Here is a 14,852-nt window from a genome sequence, read left to right on the forward strand (position 1 = left end):
ATTATACACGAGAAAGGCACAATCACCGCTAGGTGGATTATATTGAGTTTAGTTTTTATTTTTTATTTGTTCTCGATGTTCCTCGAATTTCCCCTGAAAATTTTTCGGATTTCCACGGGAAATTTTTAGAATCTCCACGAAAAATTCCTCAAATTTCCACAGAAAATGACTCGAACTTCCATGGAAAATTGAAATTGCATGCCATGAAATTTCATGCCAAAAGTTCAATGGAAAGTTGCCCGAATTTCCAAGAAAAATTGCTCGAATTTTCACAGAAAATACCTTAAGTTCAGATGGGAAATTCCTCGACTTTGGAATTTGCACCAATTTCAACGGGAAATCCCTCAGATTTTCACGAAAACTTTTTTAATTTCCATGAAAAAATCACCGAATGCGAATACGGGAAAACGCCAGAGTTTCCATGGGAAAGCCTGAAATTCCACAAAAAATGCCCAGATCTCCACGAAAAATTGCTCGAATGTCCACGGAAAATTCCTCATATTTCCATGAAAAATCCCTCCTATTTCTACGGAAAACTGTTCGAATTGGCACGGTGTATTGCCTTATTTTCCACGGGAAATTTGCCGAGTTTCCATGTAAACTACTCGAATTTCCACGGGAAGTTGCCTGAATTTCCACTGAAAATTGAAAATTTTCACGAAAAATTACTCAATCTTCTATGGAAAATGGCTTAAATTTCCACGAAAAATGGCCCGAATTTCCACATAAAATTCTTTGAGTTTCCACGGAAAATTGCTCGAATTTCCATTTCCATTTCCAAATATTTTAAATTTCCTGTCTGAATTCCTCGACTTTCAAATTTTATGAATTTCCAATGAAATGCACACCAATTTCAACACGAAATCCTGCGGATATCTAAAAGAGTATTTTTGAATTTCTTCGAAATTTTCCTCCTATTTTCACGAGAAACTGCCCGAATTCCAAAAAAAAATTGATTTTCCACGAGAAATTCTCCAAGTCTGCTCGAACGGGAAATGGCTCGAATTTCCATGGAAAAATTCCATAATTTACAGGTAAAAATCGCCGAATTTCGACGAGAAATTTCCCAATTACAAAATTACTTGTAGGGGGTCCCGTAGCGTAGTTGGCTACACGTTCGCCTTATACAGGGTGTTCAATAAGTTCGAATACACTTTCAAAAAATGTTTAAAAATTGAAAATAAATTATTTCTTTTCCCGGTTGCATTTCACTGAAAGTATTGTTCATAAGGAACGTTTGTAACATTTCTTTTGGAATGACCTCTATTTTGTACTTCTTCACGAGCTTCAAACGTTTCTAAAACCAATCGCAAGCGGCACACACGGTCTGCATGGGCATTTCGTTCCGGATTTTGAGAATTACGTCTTGAACTGGTCCAAGTTACTGACCTTGTATTCGTACAGCTTGAACATAATAAAGGACCACACAAAAAGTTAAGAGGGTTCAAATCTGGAAACTGTGAGGTCGCAAAGTTTAGCCCAAAAGTCGATGAAATTGTCCCCATATTAGGCTAAAATATCAATTTCCGTGTATAAAGGTTTATCGTCCTATTGGAACACGTAGGGCTCATCTCCGTCTAAGCACCGGGCCACAGGGGGCACCAATCGTCCCCAAAACCTCATTTTCGTAGTACGCCGCAATGATTTTGAAATTCAAAAATGGCTATTTATGATGCCCAATCCATTTTCAACGCACGTAATAAACAAACAACAAGTGACAGATGGTCAACATCCCACACATCCTATAGCGTATATATATACCGCTAACACTGACACCAATACTAATACAGAATATGTACATTGGGCTTACAAACACAATGATCAAACATTTGTATTCGTACTTATTGAACACCCTGTAAGCGAATGGTCATGGGTTCAATTCCCAGCTCCTCCACCAAACCCTCGTCAGTCGCCGGATCCGCAGCACATACGGTGGCGTTGAGGGTACGCGCCTAACCGTCACGGCTGCCTGATGACAACTGACAACTTGTTCTTCTCGGAGGCATTCCTTCAACGTTACCCGGATTAAAATGGCAACCGAACAATGCAACGATCACTGGATACTCGACATGGACAAATGGACACAATGGACTCACGACAAGATGAAATGGCAACGATAACAATAACGAATAATGGATATCTAAAAATAGATTCTGTGTGGATTCTGTAAATATTTGAATTTCCTCAGAATTTTCTTTTCAAATTCCACAAAAAATTCCTTGAATTTTCTCGGGAATCGCACGATTTTGTACAGAAAATTCTTAGAATTTCTGCAAAAAATTGCTCGAATTTCAACAAAAATAGGTATCTCAAATTTAGAAGAAAAATTCCTCAAATTTCGAATTTTTTGAATTTCCTTTATTAATTAATTATTGTATAAATTCATTTTTTTTAACCCTTATGCGGCCAACAAAAAAAACACACGTGGATGGCCGACAGGGTACCCGTGTTCCACTAAATTGATATTCTCATAACTTCAACAATTTTCAACCGATTTGGATAATTTTGACAGTTTTGGAAACAGAAACTTATATACTTTTTGCCAGTTGTCAATGTTAACAGCTTATGCCCATGGTTATACAAGAAATCTTTGAAGTAAGCCTTAAGAGTCTACACGCGTAACCAAAGGCCATTCAATCAGTTTCAAATATGCTACAAGCTCTTTGCGCTTCTTAGAATTGAAGGTGTTCATAGTATATGCTTCGGGTAATGCAAAAATCCCTGAAATGAGGTCTTAGTCATCCGAGAAATCTCTGGAGTAAAGCCTAAGGATCTACTCGAGTAACAAAAGGCCTATTATGCAAATTCAAATACGGTACATGCTCTTTGTGGTACTTAGCATATAATGCGTTTACAGTATATGTTCCGAGTCATCCAAGAAATCTCTGGAGTAAGGCCTTAAGGTCTACACTCGTAACCATGGGTCTATGGACTTGTCTCAAAAGTGGTACATGCTTTTTGCGCATCTTGAAATCAAATGTGATCACTACATATGTTCTGCGCTATCGACGAAATCTCTCGGATAAGTCCTCTGGCGCCTTCATTGCATATGTTCATGGTCATCCAAAAAAACCCTGAAAAAGGCCTTCAGGTCTACACGCGTAACCAGAGATCTTTTAGATTGTTTCAAAAGTGGTGCATGCCCTTTGTGATACATAGAATAGAGCGCTTTCATTGCATATGTTGATGGTCATCCAAGAAAATCCTAGAAAAGGCCTTAAGATCTACACGCGTAACCAGAGATCTTTTAGATTGTTTCAAAACTGGTACATGCCCTTTGTGGTATATAGAATAGAACGCCTTTATTGCATATGTTCATGGTCATCCAAGAAAACCCTGGAAAAGGCCTTAAGATGTACACGCGTAACCAAAGATCTTTCAGATTTTTTCAAAAGTGTTACATGCCCTTTGTGGCACATAGAATAGATTGCGTCCATTGCATAGGTTCATGATCATCCAAGAAAACCCTCGAATAGGCCTTTAAATCTGCATGGGTACCCAGAGATCTTTTGGCTTGTTTCAAAATTGGTACATGCCCTTTGTGGTACATAGAATAGAATACGTTCATTGCACATGTTTATGGTCTTCCAAGAAAATGCTAGAATAGGCCTCAGGATCTTCACACGTAACCAGATACCTTTCGGATTGCTTTAAAAGGATCTTATATATTAAGATGAGGTTTCACATCTTGTTTATTCTTCATTAACTGCCCATAGCAAATGACAACAACTTGAACTACTTGAAATGCAAACATATACCAATAGCCTTCCGTTCGTGGGTTGATCTGCAGATCATTCCTATATGGAGTTCATAGACTACCTAGTACCATGACAAAAACAAAAACTACAGCAGACGTTCGATAACTGCAAGTCATTTAACTGCAATGCTTTTTAACTGCAATTCGAAAGTTGGAACAGTTTTACAGTTATCTGCCTGTAGCTTATTATGAATCATTTATGAGTACCTGTTAATACGTTTGTAAGTCTCTTCGACAAAAAAATACGAAATCCATTCAAGTATTTTGCCTTGCCTTCATTACAGAGCCCACGACAATGAAAATAACTACTTAGAATACACACATATACCAAGAAGGGGTCACGCAACTTATTTATTCTTCGATAACTGCCTCCATTACGGAGATTGATCTGTAGATCTTGACTGTATGGAGTTCGTGGACTACCTGGAACTCACGACAACAACAAGAACTACATGAAAAACAGATATATATATATATCAAGAAGGGGTCACACAACTTGTTTATTCTTCATTAACTGCCTCCATTACGGAGGTTGATCCACAGACCTTGAATTTATGGAGTTTGTAGACTACCTGGAGCCCACGACAACAACAAGAACTACTTAGAATACAAACATATACCAAGAAGGGGTCACGCAACTTGTTTATTCTTCGTTAAATGCCTCTATTACGGAGATTGATCCGAAGACCTTGACTGTATGGAGTTCGTAGACTACCTGGAATCAATGACAGCAACAAGAACTACTTGGAATGCAAACATGTTTTAAGGAAAGGTCATTGGATGATCCGGAACATATACTGTGAAAGCATTATATGCTAAGCACCATAAAGAGCATGTATCGTTTTTGAATTTCCACGATAGACCTTTGGTTACGTTAGCAGACCATAAGATCTGATTTAAGGGATTTTTTGGATGACTTAGGCCTTACTCCAGGGGTTTTTGGAGACCCAGAATATATACTGTGAACACCTTCAATTCTAAGAAGCGCAAAGAGCTTGTAGCATATTTGAAACTGGTTGAATGGCCTTTGGTTACGCGTGTAGACTCTTAAGCCTTACTTCAAAGATTTCTTGTATAACCATGGACAAAAGCTGTAAACCTTGTCAATGGGCAAAAAGTATATGAGTTTCTGTTTCCAAAACTGTCAAAATTATCTAAATCGGTTGAAAATTGTTAAAGTTATGAAAATATCAATTTAGTGGAACACGGGTACCCTGTCGGCCATCCACGTGGTAAAAAAAAACAGATGCCCCTCCCCACGTCCCTCCTCACTGTATGAACGTGATTTTCTCACAGATGCTACATTGTATGGAGTTCTTAGATGTCACCGAGTTTCAGCTTTCAGCTATTAAAATTCATTGAAATATCACCATTTGAATTTGAAAAAGGAACACGGGTACCCCGTCGGCCGCATAAGGGTTAAATTGCCAATCGAAACTCCTATAATTTCCATGAAAAATTCCCCGAATTTCCACGGGAGAAAGCTCGAATATCCACAGAAATACCTTGAATTTCAAGAAAAAATCCTCAAATTTCCACGGAAAATAAACCCATTTTCCACAGAAAATGGCTCCAAATCTCACGGAAAGCTGCTCGATTTTCTACGGGAAATTGCTTAAATTTTCATGATAAATTGCTCAAAATTCCGCGTAAAATTATTCAAGTTTCCACGAAAAAATACTTAGGGAGCGTCCATAAATCACGTAACGTTTAGAGGGAAGTTTGCCCGAAGTGTGGCAATAGCATTAGCATTAGCATTAGCATTAGCATTGTTACGGTGTAATTCGTAGATTGGACACTAGTGATACTCATGTTTTACTTTTGAGATCCTTATCTAGAATGCTATCAGAAATCAAGAAGGGGAGTGGTCCTTGATTCCAGTCTTAAACAAAAATAACAAAAGCATGAGGATTACTACTCCTGGCCATGCCCATCTTCACCGTAACTAGGGAGAGGAAGGAAGTGTTGATGTAGTACTTACTTAACGAGAGGCCACCGACTTAGCGACACCCTCATAAGTACCACGGAGTTGGATAATGAGGAAGGTAATCGTTGGGTCAGGATTTGCCTGTAGCTGGCAATGTAACCGTGGTAGATCTTATCCCGTAACACACCACGTAAAGGTGTCTACCCAGCATTACGGGTATGGGTTGCCCGAAGTGTGGCAATCTATGCACAAATTTGAGATGCCTTATAAAAGATGTGACGTAGGTGGAAGGGGGGTTGAAAATGACCAGTTTTTGCGTTACGTTATTTTTTGCGGATCTTCCCTTACCGGAAAATTGCTCAAATTTCGAAAATAATTTCTCCGCACCCCTACGAAAAATTGTCCTATTTTCCAGGAATAATTCCTCGAATTAAATGGGAAATACCTTAAGTTTTTACAGAAAATTGCAACGAGAGATTTCCAGAATTTTCGCTGAAAATTCTTATAATTTCGACGGGAAATTCCCAGAATATCCATGGGAAAATCCCCGAATTTTTACGGGAAATTTTTAGAGTTTTTCACGGAATGTTGCTCGAAATTTTTAGAAAAATTTTTAGAATTTTTTAGGTAAATTTTTAGAGTTTTCCACGAAACATTATTCGAAGTTCCACGAAAAGTTCCTCGATTTTCCACGACTTTCCACAAGAAATGAAACGATGAGAAATTCTCCAAACTTCGACTGGAAACTCCACAAACATTCTTAGAAATTCGAAGATTTTCTTGTGGGAATTTGGGAAATTATCCGTAAAAATTCGGCGTCGCCTCCCGCAAGTGAGCCGTTGATACCTCCCACCTCATTTTAGAAAAAAAATATTTTAAAATTCTTGCTTTAAAACCTTTTTACACGATTTGAACTAATTCTCTTCTATGTCTGGTTGAAAAAAAAACATTCGGTTCCGAGAAGAAATTACTTGAACTTCTCGTCGGGAAAAACATTTGTGTCTCTTCAAATTCGATTGTATTTAGTGCCGCTCGTCAAAAATCATAGAGCTGTGTTGACCTTCGACTTGATGAATCTATATTTACAAACGCTCTTACCTCACCTTCAACTCTCATACGCTTCTCTATTTATTTATTTTCGACTAAAAAGTCAATTTCAGGTTTTTACTTATAACCTAATGGGTGCCATAAAAACTAATGCCGTTTTTTCGTCATTTCCCGCACGAGCTACTTTAACAAGAACCAAATGTCTTTAAAGTAATCCCTTCACTTCTCGGAACCCTTACTTTACCGCACTCTAACGTCGTCACCAGAGCAATGAACTCTCGTTAGAAAGGAGAAAAAAGCACCCAGCTTCATCCATTTGTTTTGAATGATTTTCCGCTTGGCTATGATTCGAGAATGATTACATTCTACCGAGAAATTGAGTCACTTCGATTTGTCGTTGCGCTTCGAAATCTACATAAAACCGGCCGGTACAGCCTCCTGTAAACCAATCTACCCACTCGGCAGCAGCAGAAGCAACAACAACAACAACAGCTGTTGGTGCTGAGTTAAGCCTAAATGAAATGTTTTCCTAATCCAAGACTTCTCCCGCCGTATCAGCACCGTCCCGGTTGTACTCGGATCGACATTCTCCCCTCCGCCGTGCCCACACCCACGATTCGGGAAGGGTCGAGAAATAGTTTCCTCATTCTGTGTGTGTTGATCGAAATACACTTAGGGTAGAACTCCGATGGAAATGAGACTGTACGTACCTCGCACGGCAGTTCCCCGAATGCAGTTTCCATCTACCTTCTGCCATTCAATAAAGTTTTAATTTGCTTCAAGTGTTGCTAAAGCGTAAGCGAACCTAATCCTATTATCCCTGCCTTCAATGCTGATGGAAAACCCGGCGACTTTACAGTATGGCATTCAGGAAGTTCTTCTGTTGTGAGTGCATCTTCGCTCTGCTGGCTGGGAAAATTCTACTTTACGAGCTTGACGTGTGCTGCTGATATACGAAGCGCACCCACATGGCGGAGGTCGGAAAATTGTAAAGAAATTAATTGCAAAATCCTGGCTTATACGGCAAGTGAAAGCAAGCGAATAAGTGCATCTCGCATCTATAGATGACCTCACTTCGGAAGCAGTACGCTGTAGGAAAAGCTTGTGGATGTCTGTCTGCTTGTCTGTCAGCCAACGTAGTAGTACTTCACATCGAAAGGGAGAGATTTGCAGACTGGCACCCTTCTCGGTCGGAAATGTCTTATTTTTGAATTCAGCATCATAGGGACTGTGGCAAGTAGGATTATCGAGTAGAAATGGTACGATTCTAGTAAATTGATTTCATCGAACGCACTTCCAATAATCTTTACCATTTGGATTCGTGGAACCTCCTCCACGGAGTGCACAGATCCATCCCAACAACCAGCCAGCTGCACAATTTATTTGCCAGGATTACTTTCCAACAAATTAAAACTCCATTTGTTGTTCTACCATCGTCATCAGCGGGACAACGGTGGCCAATCGATTATCGGATTTCACCCCAAATGCGCTTATTTGTAACCAATCGCAGCTTGAAACCGAACGGATTGTAGGACGCGAACCCTAAAATTGCAAAATGCACTTTCACTGTTTCCTGATTTTTCACCGGATAAACCCACGCATATGCAGCATGCTTGCTTTTCCTCCGGCAGAAACGGGGTGCGGGAACAAAAAACATTTCGCCTGCTTCATCGGTAAGCTTCTGCAAGGTTCGCAAGAGAGCGCAGCGAACGTGATGATGCTGGTTTCGGTTAACGTCGCGTCGTATAGGTACCTTGCGTATCTGACCGAGTCCCGAGAGCCGGATCGTGACGGGCACTTGTTTTCCAATCGGATTAGCGCCGATGAAAACCGTTTCAATTGCTGGGAAACAATCCGGCCCGTTGTTGCCATTTGCGCGTTGACATTCCGCGGAAAGGATTATCCTTTTTTTCGCTACCAGTGGCATGTGTGTGTGTGCTTTTTGAGCAATGTTTTAGCTTTCGGTGTGGATTTAGACTATTGTAATAATGGAATAATATAAATAATATTCTGCTTCCAATTAAGCATATGCGGTATTTCGAAAAATTTCGTTCCAGGTGGTTCGAAACGAAATTCCGCGGAATTTCGCGGAATTTAAGCATGACGAAATCTGATTTCTTGATTTCGTTTCGTTTCGTAAAATTACAAAAATTTCGCTAGAAAAAACTAGCTTCTAACGAAATTTAACTAATTTAAGCTAATCGATACTTTATATTATAAAAAATTTTGGCTGCGCCGCTGAACAAAATCGTTAAGTTGTTTTCAAAACTTTAAGTTATACAATTTTTTCTATTAACGCTTACTACATAACCCCATTCTTAGTCGACAAATACGTAAGTAGTTTTCTTCTATAAAACGTCTTCAGTGTTTCCATGATTTAAATTTTGTGATATTTTTTTACTATTTGCACAATATGAATGCGGAATCGATTGTGTTGCTGCTGGTCATGGGACGGCAGCTAGTCCGGGAGAACGCAAAATGAAAAAAAATCTACCTCCCGTAGCAAAAATTTGTTTAACCAGTGTGCAATCGATCGTGTTGATGCTGATCACGTCAGCTAGTGTGGGAGAACGCGAAGTGATAAAACTAATGTGTGCATCGAAGAGCACAAAATTATTTAGTGCGGAATCGATCGTGTTGTAGAAGATTATTAAACGAAGCACATTGATCTTGCGTTGGATTGATTTGAAACACAGGTTTCGTCTTTTTGTTTTCAAAATAACTTCGTTTACAATAAATATTTTGTCGCTTACCAAGGGGTTTCACATGAATTACCTTCTCGACCAACGACCTTTTCCGTAGCGCTCACGGAGATGCAGAGCATTTCTCGGTCTCTTAAAACAATGAATGTTTAACTAATTTTCCTCTCCTAATCCTAAATTGACTATAAGCACGTGACCAGCATTTATTGGTCATGAATTGGAAGCTCCGAAGCAAGTATACTATAAGAATAACTTTTTTGTATCCCAAGAATATTATTTAATTTGTGAGCTGTGCATATTTGCTGTTTCTCGGCCAATCATGATTAGCAACTATGAATGTGGTCAGTTAATTAAGCTAATAAGCTCTTCTTTGACTATTTGCACAATTTGTGAGGAACATTGCTGATTTGTGGGTATTTCTAGATCTTCGCATGGAATTTGCAAAAAAAATCAGAGGTTGAAAGATCATTAAAATTGCTGAGAATTCCTTACTTATGATTGCTTTCAGCACATACTGACCATAACAGCTGTTCTCATATGCCAAGAATACACTCACAATAGCTCAGTTTGTCGAGTTGATTGAATATAAGACTATGCTGTCGCTAACCGCAAGTCGAGCACATCTGTATATGAACGCCCATATACAGAAGTGCTCGACTTGCGGTTAGCGGTAGTATGGGTCTGTGAAATTCAATCTGAAATACATATCTTTGTGCATTTTAAAAAGGTGCACAGGATTCTTCTAGTGAGCAAATGTATGCTATATATGTAGACGAAGAATAAGAAGGAATAAATTTTGGCAGATACGCCTTTTCAAATGTTGATCTAGTAATATCAATTCTATAACTGCGTATACGTCTGGCAGATGTAAATAAAAAATAAATCTAAGCATTCTTTTTCAAATCTTGACTGAGTCAATACTGTAAAACCACGCTGACAAAACAATATGAAATATGCTTTAAACGAAATTTGAATCCGTATATGAAAAATTCCACAATTTCTTTATTTTTATATACTTACTGACATAAAATTGATATAAAATTGATCGGATTCGGGAGCACACGCTCCACGATGAATTCCTTAGAAAATGGCACAAATGCTGGGGTATTGCCTTATCGCCAATGGTATATGCGGCGAGAATGTGACGATTTATCATAGATTGCCTCTTTAGTTATTATAACTCTTTTGGTCGCAAAACAGTTATTCGACTTCGAAAAAGTGGAATCAGAATTGCGTACATAATGTAAAACCAATTAAAAATTCCGCGGAAAAAAAAATCTAAATTTCGTTTCGTTTCGAAAAATTTCGAATTAAATGAATCTTGATTTCGTATCGTTTCGAAGTCTCGAAAGAAATCTATATTTCGTTTCGTTTCGATCCGAATCAACATAGACATTTTAAATTTCGTTTCGTTTCGTTCCGTTAAGAAAAAGTGTGTTATCGCATACCCTTACTTCCAATTCCTTTCGATTCTTTTAAGATGATAATCACAAATATTTTGTTCGAAAATATGTCAATTGGATTGCAATCTATTCAATTACTGGAAATTAGTTGTAAACCAGTAGCCTTGCGAGCAAAGGCGTAGGATTGCCAATCCGGAGATCGCGAGTTCGATTCTCGGTCCGGTCTAGGCTGTTTCCGGGTGGGAATCATTCTCGACTTCCTAAGCATATAATGTATCTATTGTACTTGCCACACAAGATACATACCCATGCAATGGCGGGCATAGAAAAGCTTTCAATTAATAACTGAGGAAATGCTAATAGCTTAGCTAAGACTGACTGTACATATCAATGATTGCTACTCCATGATTGACCAGATCTGGTGCAAATTGCACTTCGATCCAAGTGAAAAGTGGTTGGGATTTATCATCTACGCCGGTCTTACAGTCCTTACAGTCAGTTGGGAAAGGTAAAAATGTTAGTGTGTGGTCATTGTTGCTACTAGAGACCAAGAATACCTCTGCATCTCCACAATTACCACCAGAAGGTTAGAAGGTTATGTTAGTTGGGATGGGTTTAATCAGTAACATAGATCGGGATTCATCATGGAAAGTGATGTATGCAACTTCTGTACAACTGTTTTAGCATTTTGTTATCTTGTTCAATTGTTCATCCTTCGCGAGGATAAACAATCAATCGATCAAAGTGAGCGATTGTTTATTTAAATTTTGGTTTAACTGCCCGCCTCATCATTTTTTTTCTTAAACGTAAGGAAAGTTGAAAAGAAACGGGATTGAAATTGAAATAAGGAGATATTCACGGCTGTTAAAACACATTGATAGTAATAGGAAAGCTAATGTCAATCAGCAACCCTTATTTTATTTCAATTTGAGGTTAAATAAGAATGCAAAGCCAAACAAATTTTGTTAATTTACATTTATTTTACACTTATTTGGGAAGTCACGAAGGGAATGGACGACGTTTCGGTCCATTTAGAGCATTTTCAAGGGGTCGATTTGTTAAAGATTCTTCGTCAAATATGTTTCTGTGTAACGTACAATGTCATGTGAATCAAATGATTCAAATTAGGTCCGAATGAATTCTGCATCGAAAAATTTGGACGATTTCTAGCTATCCGAAATTCGGTGTCTGGACTTGCTAATTTCCACCATTGCTTTTCACATTTTATTTTTGTTTTATTTAACAAGCTACTACAGGCCTTTTCGATTCTTCAAATCGGCCTGGGGTTCAGAACGTCCCGAACGATGTATCCGTTTAGCGCTAAACATCACAGCATGTTCATTGAGCCGATACGATTTCATTCCTTTTTTAACAAACTACAATAGGCCCTCCGTGATTAAATTCCTGGAAACCGTAAAGATTGAACTACTTGATCAACCAAGTCCGTGTACGCAGAACAAATCGCAGGATAACCTCTTTGTCATTGTGTAGCTTGACCTCAAGATTATTTTGGAGCACCTTGGACATTGGATCTCATGGTCATAAAAATAAGGATCATATGCTAATTACAGCGGATTGGGTAAATACCGATGATAAGGATATTGCGAAAGACTTGATTGATCTGGTAGATACTATGAACTAAACTCAAGAATATTCAAGAAAATTGGATTTGCATGACGCGTATATGCTTATTGAACCAAATCGGATGAATACCGACGACGAGGACATTGCAGAAGCCTTGATTGATCTGATAGATATCGTGGGCTGAACTCCAGAACGTTTTGGAGTACCTTGTGCATCACGTATTTAAGAAAATTGGGTTTGCATGATACGTATATGCTTATTGAACCAGATTTGGTGAATACCGACGATGAGGACATTGGCCAAAGCCTTGATTGATCTGATAGATATCGTGGGCTGAACTCCAGAACATTTTGGAGTACCTTGAGCATCTCGTATTCAAGAAAATTTGATTTGCATCATACCCATATGCTTATTAAATCGAATTGGGGGAGTGCCTGTACTAATGATGATGACATTGCTAAAGCCTTGATTGATCTGGTAGATAGGATGGGCTAAACTCCAAAACGTTTTGGAGTACCATGAGCATCTTGTATTCAAGAAAATAGGCTTTTCATGATGCGTATATGCGTATTATTGAACCAAATTGAATGGTGTCAGGTCATTAGCCCGAAGGTTCATTAGGCCGAATGGTCATTAGGCCGAATGGTCATTAAGCCGAATGAGAAGTGAGAAGTCAGTTCTTCCTTTTTCCTCCTCCATTCTTCTTTCTTCCCCCTTCGTTTATTTCACTTTCTTCATCCCTCTTCCTTCTTTCTTCTTGCTTTTTTCCTTATGTATTCCTTCTCTTTTTTTACTTTCTTCCATTTTTCTTCCTACTTCATTCCTTCTTTCTTTCTTCTTTCTTACTTCTTTTCCCTTCTATCTTCCTTTTTTCTTCTTTCGTTCTTTCTTCTTTCTTTCTTTTTTCATGCTTCTTTCTTCCCTCTTTCTTCCCTCTTTCTTCCCTCTTTCTTCCTTCTTTCTTCCTTTTTTTCATGCTTCTTTCTTCCCTCTTCCTTTCTTCTTTCTTCCTTCTTTCTTCTTTATTTCTTCTTTCTTTCTTCCTTCTGTCTTTCTTCTTTTTTCCTTCTTTATGTCTGCTTTCATGCTTCTTTCTCCCTTCCCTTTTTCTTCTTTCTTCCTTTTTTCCTTCTTTCTTCTTTCTTTCTTCATTCTTTCTTTCTTTCTTCTTTCGTCCTTCTTTCTCCCTTCTTTCTTCTTTCTTTCTTCCTTCTTTCTTTCTTCCTTCGTTCTTCCTTCTTTCTTCCTTCTTTCTTGTTTCTGTCTCCTTTCTTCATTTTTCCTTCCTTCGTTCTTTCTTCTTTCTTCCTTTTTTTCTTTCTTTCTCCCTTCTTTTTTCCTTCTTTCATGCTTCTTTCTTCATTTTATCTTCTTGCTTTTATCCTTGTTTTTTACTATTTTTTTCTTTTTTCTTCTTTCTTTCATCCTTTTTTTCATTCTTCTTCATTCTTCCTTCTTTCGTCCTTCTTTCTCCCTTATTTCTTCTTTTTTCTTCCTTCTTTCTTTCTTCGTTCTTTTTTCTTTCTTCTTTCTCCCTTCTTTTTATTCCTTCTTTCTTATTTCTTTTTTCCTGATTTCTTCCTTTCTACCATCTTTCTCAATTTTATCTTCTTTCTTTTTTCCTTCACTCTTTTCTCTTCCTTCTCTCTTTTCTTTCTTTCGTCTCTTTTTCTTCTTTTCTAATCTTTCTTTTTTCTTTCTTCTCATTACTCACTTCTCACTTATTACTTCACACTTCTGACCTCTCACTTCTCACTTCTCACTTCTAACTCCTCACTCCTCACTGCTCACTTTTCACTTCTCACTTCTCACATATCACCTCTCGCTTCTCACTTCTCACTCCTCACTTCTTACTTTTCACTTCTCACTTCTCACTTCTCAGCTCTCACTTTCACTTCTCATTTTTCACTTTTCACTTCTCACTTCTCATTTCTTACTTTTTACTTCTCACTTCTCACTTCTTACTTCTCACTTCATTTTACTTCTCATTTTTCACTTCTCACTTTTCACTTCTCTCTTCTCACCTCTCACTTCTCATTTCTCATTTCTCACTTCTTATTTTTTACCTTCCACTTCTTATTTTTTACTTCTCATTTTTCACTTTTCACTTCTCACTTCTCATTTCTTACTTCTTACTTTTTATTTCCCACTTCTCACTTCTTTTTACTTCTCACTACTCCCTTCTCACGTCTCACTTGTCATTTCTCACTTCTTACCTCGTACTTTTAATTCGGCTTAATGAGCATTCGGCCTAATGCCCATTCGGCCTAATTACCCAGCATCAAATTGGATGTACAGTTAAACCTCCATGAGTCGATGTTCTATGACTCGATATTGACTCATGGAAGCAAATTATGTCATACTAAAACATATTTTCTGGGCTACTGTGATGGTCCCTTCAAACAGCTTCCCGAGGATTTTCTATTCCACAT

At 38.2% G+C, this 14,852-nt stretch overlaps 1 protein-coding gene across 3 annotated transcripts in view; it reads left to right on the plus strand.

Moving 5' to 3' along the window:
• LOC134227414 (uncharacterized) overlaps positions 1-14,852 on the plus strand; it is a 351,756-nt gene that overhangs the window by 308,917 nt on the left and 27,987 nt on the right. The gene's annotated exons all lie outside the window — the stretch shown is intronic.

This window comes from Armigeres subalbatus, chromosome 3 (genome assembly GCF_024139115.2).
Source record: "Armigeres subalbatus isolate Guangzhou_Male chromosome 3, GZ_Asu_2, whole genome shotgun sequence".
Taxonomy (NCBI): domain Eukaryota; kingdom Metazoa; phylum Arthropoda; class Insecta; order Diptera; family Culicidae; genus Armigeres; species Armigeres subalbatus.